Source organism: Piliocolobus tephrosceles, chromosome 10 (assembly GCF_002776525.5).
Source record: "Piliocolobus tephrosceles isolate RC106 chromosome 10, ASM277652v3, whole genome shotgun sequence".
NCBI classification, from domain to species: Eukaryota; Metazoa; Chordata; class Mammalia; order Primates; family Cercopithecidae; genus Piliocolobus; species Piliocolobus tephrosceles.
The window spans coordinates 52,644,116-52,658,216 of NC_045443.1; positions in this window are offsets into that span (position 1 = coordinate 52,644,116).

Below are 14,101 nucleotides of genomic sequence, written 5' to 3' on the forward strand. Positions count from 1 at the left end.
AAAGGGTTAATATCTAAAATTTATAAGGAACTAATAAACCTCAATAGCAAAAAAAGAAACAAATAACAAAGAACCCATTTTTGGTGGGAATGTAAATTAGTATAGCCATTTATTAGTATTTCCATTATGGAAAATTATATAGCAATTTCTCAAAAAATAAAACTTGTGAAATGCAGGGATTCAGCTTCAATCTTCTGCATTTGGCTAGCCAGTTTTCCCAGCACCATTTATTGAATAGGGAGTACTTTCCTCATTGCTTGTTTTTGTCAGTCTTGTTGAAGATTAGATGATTATAGGTGTGTAGCTTTATTTCTGAGTTTTCTATTGCGTTTCATTGGTCTATGTGTCTGTTTGTGTGCCAGTACCATACTGTTTTGGTTATGGTAGCCTTGTGTAGTTTGTCGTGTTATGCCTCTGGCTTTGTTCTTTTTGTTTAAAATTGCTTTGGCTATTCAGGCTCTTTTTGGGTTCCGTATGAATTTTATAATTGATTTTTCTAATTCTGTGAAGAATGGCATTGGTAAATAAGAATGGTGTTGAATCTGTAAATTGTTTTGGGCAGTATGGCCATTTTAACAATATTGATTTTACTAAGCTTTGAGCATGGAATGTTTTTCCATTTATTTGTGTCATCTCTGATTTCTTTCAGCAGTGTTTGTAGTTCTCCTTGTAGAGATCTTTTGCCTCTTTCGTTAGCTGTATTTCCAGGTATTTAATTTTCTTTGTGGCTATTGTAAATGAGATTGCGTTCTTGATTTGACTCTCAGCATGGGTGTTAATGGTATATAGAAATAAAATGGGAAAGGACATGAACAAACACTTCTCAAAAAAGACATTCATGCAACCAACAAACATGAAAAAATGCTCATCACTAATCATCAGAGAAATGCAAAGCAAAACCACAATGAGATACCGTCTCCCACCAGTCAGAATGGCTATAATTAAAACGTCGAAAGATAACAGTTGCTGGCAAGGCTGCAGAGAAAGGGGAATGCTTATACACTTTTGGTGGAATGTGAATTAATTCAGCCACTGTGGAAAGCAGTTTGGAGATTTCTCAAAGAACTGAGAACTACCATTTGACCCAGCTGTACCATTACTGATATATATCCAAAGGAAAATAGGGTATTATACCAAAAAGATACATACATGCATATGTCCATTGCTTCGCTATTCACAAAAGCAAAGACAGAGAATCAACTTAGCTGCCCCATCATGGGTGGATTGAATAAAGAGAATGTGGGAAGGGAGTGGCCAAGGTGGCCAACTAGAAGCAGCTAGTGTGTGTGGCTCTCATGAAGAGGAACAGAAGGGGCAAGTAAATACAACTCCTTCAACTGAAATATCCTGGTACTCATGTCAGGACTAATCAAGGAAACAACTTGTCCCACAGAAAATGAAGAAAAGCAAGACAAGAAAACAGCCCACCTGGGAGCAACATGGAGCCTGGGGAACCCTCTCCTGCCCAGGGAAGCAGTGAATGAATGACCAGCCCCAGGAAATTACTCTTCTCCCACATATATTTGCAACCCTTGGGTCAAGAGATCTCCTTGTGAACCCACTGCACCAGGGCCTTCGGTCTTCAGTCTGACAAACAGAGCTATGTGGAGTCTCAGCAAAGCAGCCACTGAGGCATGCAGGGAGACCCTGGAGCATTAAATACTCAGGCTTTTTGGCAAAAGTAGCTGTAGCTCCAGCAAAGTGGGAGGTTAGGTTCCTGTACATACCCCTAGGAAAGAGGCTGAATCCAGGATACTGAGCAGCAACAGCCCAGGGAGGTACAGACCTGTTACCAGCCCAAAGGCACCTGTAGGAAGTGACTGGAGACCCCAGCTGGGAGGTCCTGTCCAGTGAGGAGGAATGGGATTGGTACTTGCTTAAAAAAGCAGTCTGGCCATGTTTTGGTAGAGCAGCTGTGCTGTGCTGAGGGTCCACTTCAGGCCCCACTGACCTCAGACACTCTGAGGCCCAAAGGCTGGAAAGGCTAATTCACCCAAATAGCTGTTCCATAACAACCCGCAAGGCCCCGCTTCCATAACAACTCACAAGATAAGACCCACTGGCTTGTGATTCCAGCCAGCTACCAGTAGTGGCACTGCACCTCCCTAAGACAGCTCCCACAGGGAGAGGCAGGCCACCATCTTTGCTGTTTGAGCACCTTAGCCATTCTAGCTTTCAAGCTTTGGAGGGTCTGAGTTGACCTGGGGGAGAAGAGATCCCCCAACACAGCACAGATGCTCTATCAAAACACAGCCAGACTGCTGCTTTAACCAGGTGTCCAATCCCATTCCTCCTCACTGGGCAGGACCTCCCAACTGGTGCCTCCAGCCACCCCCACCTGAGCTCTTCAACCAACAGAAATCTGAAATCCCCACTGCGATGGCACTCTCAAAGGGAGGGGAAGGCTACCATATTTGCTTTTTGGGCGAGTTAGCCTTTCCAGCCTTTAGGTTTCAGAGTATCTGAGGTCAATGGGGCCTTAAGTGGACCCTCTGCACAGTACAGCTGCTCTACCAAAACATGGCCAGACAGTTTTTTTAAGCAAGTCCCAATCCCATTCCTCCTCACTGGGCAGGACCTCCTAGCTGGGGTCTCCAGCCACCTCCTTCAGGTGCCTTTGGGCTGGCAACAGGTCTGTACCTCCCTGGGACAAAGCTCTCAGAGGGAGTGACAGGCTGTCATCTTTGCTATTTCACACCCTTCACCGGTGACATCTCCAGGTTCTGGAAAATCTGAGAACACAAGGAACCGAAGTGGCTCCAAGCATACCACAGCAGCCATATGGAAAAGTGGCCAGACTGTTCCCATATCTCCTCACTAGGAAGGTCCCCCAGGCCTGGACTTCCAGCCACCCCACTACCAGAGCTACTGAGCCAGTACGACTCAGCAACTCCCTGGACAGAGCCTTTCAGATCAGCTGAAAGCCTTTCTGCCACTGCCTCTGCAATGAAACTGCCCTTGCCACCCTCAGACTAACAAGGGAGCAAAGACCCTAAGTGCCTTATTCACACATCCAACAAGCTGCAGTCAACTCAAGGAGAGGAGACTAGTCCATCTCCCCCAGGTCCCACACCTCCCCCATGGTTCATTACCAGACAGGGAACCCCGTGCTTGGGCCCATAGCACAAATCCTTCATCCTGGGCTGACTGCACTGAGCGATTGCTGACCTGCATTTCTCTGAGATGGAACCCTCAGGAGTCAAGAAAGCAACCCTTGGCCACAACCACTACTAAGATCTCTTCCTCTGCTGCCTCTAAGCTGGGGAAAGAGTATAAACACTGAGATCACTCCAGAGCTGCAGTGGGCAGCCCAGGAGTGCCAAGTTGTGAACTACAGCCAGCACTCAAGGGAGAGAGGAAACCACACTTTAAGTGCACTGAGAGGGAACATGGCTACAACTTGAGGAAACATAGTGGAGTCACACAACTAAGCGGTGAGTCTATCAACTTACCAATAAGCCTAAGTTTCACCTGCTGGATCACACTCCAAAGCTTCAATGCCAAAATACCTCACTAACATACCCCCCTCCGAAACCAGAGACAAGAAGTCAGCTTCAAATAAAGACCCTACACAAGATTTTACCCTGGTGAAAACATCCAGAAAAGAAGTCTCTTGATTGTACTCAATCTACACTGCAGTTAAAGGAACACCCACATACAGAGATGAGAAAGAACCAATGCAAGTACTCTGGTAACTCAAACAGCTAGAGTGTCATATGTCCTCCGAACGACCACACCAGTTCTCTAACAAGAGTTTCTAACCAGGCCAAACTAGCTGGAATTACAGAAATAGAATTCAGAATATGGATAGGAATAAACATCACTGGGATTCAGGAGGATGGCAAAACCCAATCCAAGAAAATAATAATCACAATAAAGTGATACGGGAGCTGAAGGACAAAATATCTGCTATAAGAAAGAACCTAAGAGGTCTGACAGAGCTGAATAACACAATACAAGAATTTCACAATGCAATCACAAGTATTAACAGTGGAATAAACCAAGCTGAAGAAAGAATCTCAGAACTTGAAGACTGGTTCTCTGAAATAAGATAGTCAGACAAAAATTTAAAAAAAGAATTAAAAAGAATGAACAAAACCTCCAAGAAGTATGGAATTATGTAAAGAGGCCAAATCTATAAATCATTGGCATCCCTGAAAGGAAGGGGGAGAAAGCACACAACCTGGAAAATATATTTTAGGATATTGTCCATGAAAACCGCCAATCTTGCTGGAGGCCAACAGTCAAATTCAGGAAATACAGAGAACTCCTGAAAGATTCTATGCAAGAAGATCATCCCCAAGATACATAATCATCAGATTTTTGAAAGTAAAACTGAAAGAAAAAATATTAAAGGCATCTATAGAGAAAGGACAGGTCACCTACAAAGAAATCCCCATAAGGCTAACAGTAGAACTCCCAGCTCAAACCCTAAAAGCCAAATAAGAGTGAGGACCTGGGAAACCCTTCCGGATCCACTTCCACCATGTGTGAAGCTTTACTTTCACTTTCACTTTACTTTCGCTTTCACTTTAATAAATCCTGCCGCCTCACACTCTTTGGGTCCACGTTTTTCTCTAATTGAGCTGTAACACTCGCCACTGCCATCCACGGCTTCATTCCTTGAAGCCTGTGGGACCACTAACACTTCAATCGAGAAAATACCTTTGATTAGGGGAAGACTTCTCGTCTCATTTCTGGGGGCCGGTCCGGGATTTCTCCAAAGTGGTGAGTAACATCAGACCCCTTTCACTTGCTATTCTGTTCTATCGTCTCTGGCTAGAGGTGGAAAATCCTGAACTCCCAGCACTGACCCAGTGGAGATCATGGCACAGCGACAAGCCTCTACTCTGCAATCACCCATGCATGAGTTCCCTGCCCTTTCTGATCTATGCCTCCTGGGTCCTAACGTCCTCAGAGAAGACTTTCTTGAGGCCCTGTCCTCTAGGATCTTTCCTACCCGTGTGTCTAAGAATATTTTGGCTAGGAGCCTAAGTCGAGTGTGGTGGCAATCCAAAGACCCTTGCCTATGGTGCCCCCAGGCTTATTCTTATGCAAATAGGTATCAATATACTTATACAGGACCTGTCCCTCATAACCTGTACCCAAGGCATTATCCGGGACATCAAAAGGCATGTCAGCGGCTGATAGAAGACCTAGGACACTTATCCTTTTGTTGCCCTCAACTTACTCCAGGTTGTAGAGGCTACTTTAATTACCACCTTTCCTGTCTGGGATCAGCGATGAGAACTGTAGAGCTTCTCCACTTGAAGCAGTCAGACACATGGGCCAAAAACAATATAATAGACAATAGGTCCCCAATTCAAGTCCAAAGGTCAATGAATATTCTTATGAGGGCAAATAGGGGCCAGAAAATTTGGGTATGAAAAAAACTGTTGCAACCTTGGTCCTCCAATTTGCCACTGCCTACCCTAAAACTGTTGTGCTTCAGTGCCATTTTCAAGGAATTTATCTTGCTGGAACAGCTCCAAGCCCAGAAATATGATACCTGGTGCCTGGTCTCTGAACTCAAAATACACCCTGAACCTAAGACCCACTCACAGATGCAAAGGCAATTGTGGGCATGCTAGTAAGGAGCTACTAAAATTCAGCAGCACCAGCCCCCTTTTTTTGTGACTAAAAAAGGGTAGGAAATTAGTCTGGGCAAAACTTCTAAGTCAGTAAGCTCAATTAAATGCGATAAGAAGCGTTCCATGGGTGACTGCACACCCTGGAAAGAGAAGGACACTGGGACCATAGGGGACACCCTAGGGTTTGTGCTCAGTAGGGGATGACTAGGGCTGCTCCTTTCAGATGGGAGATGTTCCCTCAAAAGCAAAGTCACCCCGAGGTGTATCTAGATAATTGGGACCAATCTGACCCTCAAACGCTGAAGAAGAAGAGACTTATATTTTTCTGCAGCACTGCCTGGCCACAATATCCTCTTCCCAGAGGACAGACATGGCCATCCAAGGGAAGCATAAACTATAATTCCATCCTACAGCTAGATCTCTTTTGTAAAAGAGAGGGCAAATGGAGTGAAGTGCCATATGTACAGGTTTTTTTCTCACTAAGGGATAACCCACAATTATATAAAAAGTGTAATTTACATCATACCGGGGGTCCTCAAAGCATACCCCCATACCCAGGTCTCCCCACAGCTCCCCCTCCCACTAGTAAGGACTATCCTTTGACCCTAACAGCCCAAAAGGAACCAGACAAAAAGATAGTCAAGGAACCAAAAGGTGCCAATGACCCTCAATTGTGTCCTCTCCAAGGAGGAGGAGGAGACTTTGGCCTGGCGTGAGTACCTGTTTTTCTCTCTCAGATTTAAAACAAATCAAACCTGAACTAGGAAAATTCTCAGATAATCCTGATGGATACATAGACGTCTTACAGGGATTGGAACAACCTTTTGACTTAGCGTGGAGAGATATTATGTTGTTATTAGGTCACACATTATCTCCCAGTGAAAAAAAGGCTGCCTTAGCTGCAGCCCAGGAGTTTGGGGATCTCTGGTACCTAAGCCAGGTAAATGATAAAATGACATCAGAAGAAAGGGAACATTTCCCCACAGGCCAACAGTAGGTTCCCAGTGTGGATCCTTATTGGGACCTCGATTCGGAGCATGGAGACTGGAGTCACAGGCATTTACTGACTTGTATACTAGAGGGATTAAGAAAAATCAGGGAAAAAAAGCCAGTGAATTACTCAGTGATGTCCACCATAACACAGGGAAAGGAAGAAAACACTATGGCATTTTTAGAGAGGCTAAAGGAGGCATTAAGAAAGCATACCTCCTTGTCACCTGACTCTATTGAAGGCCAACTAATCCTAAAGAATCTTAGTCAGATGCAGACATTTAAAAAAAAACTTCAAAAGTCTGCCCTGGGCCCCAATCAAAATTTGAAAACTCTACTGAATTTGGCAACTTTGGTGTTTTATAATAGGGATAAGGAGGAGCATAAGGAGGAGCAGGCTGAATGAAACAAATGAGACAAAAAAGGGCCACCACCTTAGTCATGGCCCTCAGGCAGATGAACTTCCGTGGCTCTAGAAGAAAGAAGGGCGGCTACTTCTCAGCTCCATGAGGCCCAGGTGGCTCTGCAGCAGCCTCTGCCACCCTGTGACCTGTGGGTATTGAGACATCCCTAGCTGACACCACGACACCCAGGAAGCCGAGGAATGGACTCCGTGGCATTTGAGGATGTGGCTGTGAACTTTACCCAGGAGGAATGGGCTTTGCTAGATTCTTCTCAGAAGAATCTCTGCAGAGAAGTGATGCAGGAAACCTGCAGAAACCTGGCTTCTGTAGAAATCATATGGTACAGAGACTGTGTGAAAGCAAAGAAGGTAGTCATTATGGACAAGTTGTCAGCCAAATTCCAAATCTTGATCTGAATGAGAACATTTCTACTGGATTAAAACAATGGGAATGCAGTATTTGTGGAAAAGTCTTTGTACGTCATTCCCTCCTTAATAGGCACATCCTAGCTCACTCAGGATACAAACTATATGGAGAGAAGCAATATAAATGTGAACAGTGTGGGAAATTCTTCATTTCTGTTCCAGGTGCTAGAAGACACATGACAATGCACAGTGGAAATCCAGCTTATAAATGTACAATATGTGGGAAAGCTGTTTATTTTCTCAATTCAGTTGAAAGACATCAGAGAATTCACACAGGAGAAAAACTCTATAAATGTAAACAATGTGGTAAAGTGTTCACTGTTTCCGGTTCTTGTCTAATACATGAACGAACTCACACTGGAGAGAAACCCTACGAATGTAAGGAACGTAGGAAAACATTCAGATTTTCTTGTTCTTTTAAGACACATGAAAGGACTCACAACTGGAGAAAGACCCTATAAATGTACCAAATGTGATAATGCCTTCAGCTGTTCCACTTCCCTTCATTACCATGGAAGCATTCATACTGGAGAGAGACCCTATGAAAGTAAGCAATGTGGCAAAGCCTTTAGTCGTTTGAGTTCCCTTTGTAACCACAGAAGTACTCATACTGGAGAGAAACCCCATGAATGTAAACAATGTGACCAAGCCTTCAGTCGCCTCAGTTCCCTTCACCTCCACGAAAGAATTCATACTGGAGAAAAACCCTATGAATGTAAGAGATGCGGTAAAGCCTACACTCGTTCCAGTCACCTTACTCGCCATGAAAGAAGTCATGATATAGAGGCTGGGTGTGGTGACTCAGCCTGTGGTCCCAGCACTTTGGGAGGCCAAGGTGTGTGTATTGCTTGAGCCCAGGAGTTCATAGCCAGCCTGGATTAAAACAATGTGAAACAACCTGGGCAACATGGTGAAACCCTGTCTCTACAAAAAATAAAATAATGCCAGGTGCGGTGGCTCACACTGGCTGCTCGGGAGGCTGAGGCAGGAGAATGGCATGAACCCAGGAGGCAGAGCTTGCGGTGAGCCGAGATCGCACCACTGTACTCCAGCCTGGGCGACAGAGCGAGACTCTGTCTCAAAAAAAATTAATAATAAAAAATAATTAGCTGGGCATGGTGGCACATTTCAGTTGTCTTAGTTCTTTTTCAAGGACATAAAAAGCCACGGGGGTTTGGGGGGAAGCCCTGTGCATGCGGATCATGAGGTCAGGAGATCGAGACCATCCTGGCCAACTTGGTGAAACCTTGTCTCTACTAAAAATACAAAAATTAGCTGGGTATGGTAGCATATGCTTGTAGTCCCGGTTACTCAGGAGGCTGAGGCAGGAGAATCGCTTGAGTCCAGGAGGCGGAGGTTGCAGTGAGCCGAGATTGTGCCACTGCACTCCAGCCTGGCGACAGAGTGAGACTCCATCTCAAAAAATAAATAAATAAATAAAGCCCCTTGAATGTAAGAAATGTGGTAAAACATTTACTCTTTCCCATTTCCTCATAAACATGAAAGAGCTCACACTGCAGAGAAACCTTAAGAATGTAGGAAATGTGGTCAAGCCTTCAGATTTTCCTGTTTTTGAAGATTTGGGAGGACTCAGAGTGGAGAAAAGCCTTTTGAATTTAAATTTGTGGTAAGGCCTTCAGTTGTGTTAGTTCCATTTGAAGACATCAGCTCATTCCTGAGAAAAACCCTATGAATGTCCAGAATGTGGGAATGTTTCATTTCTCTCATAGCCACTCAAGGACATATGAAAATGCACACTGTAGCTGGCTGGACCTTGTAAATACAAGAACGTACACAGGATTGAAACTCTTAATAGTTTAGAAACTGCAAGAGTATTTTCAGTTTTAACATTTACTTGAAAAGTCATGTGAAAACTCCCACTGGAAAGAAGTTCTATAAGTGAAACTTTTCTAATTTGGAAAGCCTGATGCAAATTAATTATCATGCAGTGTTTGGGGAAAAATGTATGAAATGTTACACAAGTTACAAGTATATTGTTTTTATCAGTGGCTCATTCTTAAAGAGTCTTGAGTATACATTTCACCTTGTTTTGCAGGGAAACCTTGAGGTGAGAGTTCTGTAAATGCTCTTTAAGCAGTAGTACTTGAATTTCATAGATAATGATATTTTCTTAAGTTTGTTGGTAGAATTTTTGTCTAGTCATTTGATAATGTGCTGGATTCATGGTTGAATTTTGATGTTTTTCTAATATGTAGGTAAGTTTAATTTTTTTATTTCATTATTTTTATTTTTTTTTTTTGAGATGGAGTCTCACTCTGTTGCCCAGACTGGAGTGCAGTGGTGCGGTCTGGGCTCACTGCAACCTCCGCCTCCTGGGTTTGGGCAGTTATCCTGCCTCAGCCTCCTGAGTGGCTGGGACTACAGGTGCCCGCCACTACATCCAGCTAATTCTTTGTGTTTTTAGTAGAGACAGGGTTTTGCCATGTTGGCTAGGCTGGTCTTGAACTCCTGACCTCATGATTTGCCCGTCTCGGCCTCCCAAAGTGCTGGGATTACAGGCATGAGCCACCGTGCCCAGTCAGGTAAGTTTCATTTGTATGTATTGTCCTGTGATTAATAGACCAGTGAATAATGATTGTGAATTGTTGGGATTGTCTTACTAGCCTCATTTGGCAAATTTTGATTATCCCTTGTCCATTATACACATTCCACCTTTTTTTATTAAAGGAAAAACTACTCTTGATGTAAAGATGTTTATTTTTTGCTAATAATGAGTTGGTATTAATTCCTAAGTACATAAAGTTTACCATAGAGTTAAAAAAAAAAAAAAAAGAAAGAAGGGCTGGACAGGCAACCCACCTAACAGCTTGTTATCAGTGCAGCTTACAGGGGCACTTCAAAAAGGACTGCACAAACAAAACTAAGCCATCCCTCATCCATGTCCCTTGTGCTAGGGGGAGCACTGGAAGGCACACTGACCCTGAGGGCGAAGGTCCTCTGGGCCTGAGGCCACTAACCAGATGGTCTAACAACATGACTGAAGGTGCCTGGGGCAGGTGCCAGCCCATGCCATCACCCCCACAGAGCCCTGGCGAAGCTTAAGCATTGAAAGCCAGGAAACTAACTTCCTCCTGGACACTGGCATGGCCTTCTGGGTTTTACTCTTCTGTCCTCCAGGTCTATCACCATCAAAGGGGTCCTAGAACAGCCAGACACTAGGTATTTCTCTCACCCCCTAAGTTGTGACAGGGGAACCTTATTTTTCTCACATACCTTTCTTATTATGCCTAAAAGCCCTACTCCTTTACTATGGAGGGACATATTAGCTAAAGCAGGGGCCATTATATACTAGAATATAGGAAAAGAAATTCCTTTTCCCTTTCCTCTACTCGAGGAGGGAGGAGTTAATCCTGAAGTCTGGGCAGAGGAAGGACAATACAAATGAGCAAAAAAGTTTGTCCAGTTCAAGTTAAATTAAAGTATCCTACCTCCTTTACCTATCAAAGGCAATACCCTCTCAAACCAGAAGCCCAAAAAGGGTTACAAAAGATTGTCAAAGACCTAAAAGCACAGGGATTAGTAAAGTCATGCAACAGTCCATGCAACACTCCTATTCTAGGCATACAAAAACCCAACAGACAATGGAGGTTAGTGCAAGACCTCAGAATTATCAATGAGGCAGTTGTTCCACTGTATCCAGTTGTACCTAATCCTTATACTCTACTCTCTCAGATACCAGAGGAAGCAGAATGGCTTACAGTCCTAAATCTTAAGGACACTTTCTTCTTCATCCCTCTGCATCCTGACTCTCAATTTTTATTTGCCTTTAAAGATCTGTCAAACCCAGCATCTCAACTTACCTGGACTGTCCTGCCATTCATTATTGGGGCTGGGATACTAGGAGGACTAGAAATCAGCACTGGAGGCATTACCACCTCCACCCAATTCTATTACAAATTATCACAAGAGTTAAATGATAACATGGTATGAGTTGCAAATTCACTGGTCACCTTACAAAGTCAGCTTAACTCTTTAGCAGCACTAGCCCTTCAAAATCGGGGAGCCTTAAATTTATTAACTGCTGAAAGAGGCGGAACCTGTATTTTTCTAGAAGAGTGCTGTTATTTCACTAATCAATCCATGAGATTAAAGAGCTTCCAGACCAGATACAGTGCCAGGCACAAGAGATCCAAAACACAGGACCTTGGAGTATTGTCAACCAACAGATACCCTGGCTTCTCCCCTTCTTGGGACCCTTGGTAGCTATTGTGGTGTTTCTTATCTTTGGACCCTGCATTTTTAACCTTGTAACATTTGTCTCTTCCACAATAGAATCCATGAAATTTTAAATGGTTCTACAAATGGAGCCCCAGTTGACCACCACTAGCACCTACTATCAAGGACCTCTAGACCGACCCACCAACCTGTTCTCACACCACAACGCTGAAGGCTCCCCTCCCAAGGAAACCTCAACTCCGGAGCCCCTTCTACACCCCAGTTCAGCAGGAAGTAGCTAGAATGATCATCGCCCAACTTCCCAACAGCACGGGCTTTCCTGTTGAGAGGGGGTACCGAGGGACTAAGTGGCTAAGTTGGCTGCACTTCCTGGGTTAATAGGAACTTCCCTAAGGGGACTTTCCCCTAAGCCAAAATAAGTCATAGCTGCAAGCTAAGGGATTGAAACTTCAACCAATCAAAGGGGACTTTCCCCTAAGCCAAAGTGAGTCACAGCTGCAAGCTAAGGGATTGAAACGTCAACTAAACTAAAGAAGTTTTAAGGGATTAAACTTCCATTCAACATAGTACTGGAAGTCCTGATCAGGGCAATGAAGCAAGAGAAAGAAATAAAGGGCATCCAAATAGGAAGAGAGGAAATCAAACTATCTCTGTTTGCAGACGACATGATCCTATATCTAGAAAACCCCATCATCTCAGCCCAGAAGCTCCTTAAGCTGATAAACAACTTCAGCAAAGTCTCAGGATACAAAATCAATGTACCAAAACCACTAGCATTTCTGTACACCAATAACAGCCAAGCCAAGAGTGAAATCAGAAATGAAATCCTATTCACAATTGCCACAAAATAAACAAAATACTTAGGAACACAGCTAATCAGGAAGGTGAAAGACCTCTAAAAGGAGCACTATAAAACACTGCTGATGGCCGGGCATGGTGGCTCACACTTGCAATCCCAGCACTTTGGGAGGCCGAGGCAGGCAGATCATGAGGTCGGGAGATCAAGACCATCCTGGCTAACACGGTGAAACCCCATCTCTACTAAAAATACAAAAACAAAATTAGCCTGGCATGGTCATGGGTGCCTGTAGTCCCAGTTACTCAGGAGATTGAGGTGGAAGAATGGCATGAATGGCATGAACCCAGGAGACAGAGGTTGCAGTGAGCCAAGATCACGCCACTGCACTCCAGCCTGGGCGACAGAGCAAGAGCAAGATTCCATCTCAAAAAAAAAAAAAAAAAAAAAAAAAAAAAAAAAAAAAAAAAAAAAAAACACTGCTAACAAAAATCAGAAATGACACAAATAAATGGAAAAAACATTCCATACTCACAAACAGGAGAATCAATATCTTTAAAATGGCCATGCTGCCCAAAGCAATTTATAAATTCAATGCTATTCCTATTAAACTATCATTGTCATTCTTCACAGAACTAGAAAAAAACTATTTTAAAATTCATATGGAACCAAAAAAGACATCGAATATCCAAGGCAATCCTAAGCATAAAGAACAAAGCTGGAGGCATCACACCACCTGACTTCAAACTATACTATAGGGCTACAGTAACCAAAACAGCATGACACTGGTACAAAAACAGACACATAGACAACTGGAACAGAATAGAGAGCCCAGAAATAAGGCCACACACCTACAACCATCTAATCTTTGACAAAGCTGAAAAAAACAAGCAATGGGGAAAAGACTCCCTATTCAATATATGGTACTGGGGGAACTAGCTAGCCATATGCAGAAGATTGAAACTAGACCCTTTCCTTACACCATATACAAAAATAAACTCACGATGGATTAAAGACTTAAATGTAAAACTCAAAACTATAAAAACCCTGGAAGACAACTTAGGCAATACCATTCTGGACATAGGAACAAGCAAAGATTTCATGACAAAGACACCAAAAGCAATTGCAACAAAAGCAAAAATTGACAAAGGGGATCTATTTAAACTAAAGAACAGCAAAGAAAACTGCCAACAGAGTGGACGGACAGCCTACAGAATGGGAGAAAATTTTTGCAAACTATGCATCTTACAAAGGTCTAATATCACACACCTATAAGGAACTTAAACAAATTTACAAGAAAAAAAAAAAAACAACCTTAAGTGGGAAAAGGACATGAATAGACACATTTCAAAAGAAGGCATGGCATACATGCAGCCAACAATCATATGAAAAAAGCTCAACATCACTGATCATTAGAGAAATGCAAATGAAAACCACAATGAGATATCATCTCCCACCAGTCAGAATGGCTATGATTATTAAGTCAAAAAATAATGAATGCTGGCAAGGTTGCAGAGAAAATGAAACACTTATACACTGTTGATGGGAGTGTAAATTAGCCCATCCATTGTGGAAGACAGTGTGGCAATTCCTCGAAGATCTAAAAGCAGAGCTACCATTCGACCCAGTAATCCCACTACTGGGTGTATGCCCAAAGGATTATAAATCATTCTATTATAAAGACACATGCACATGAAT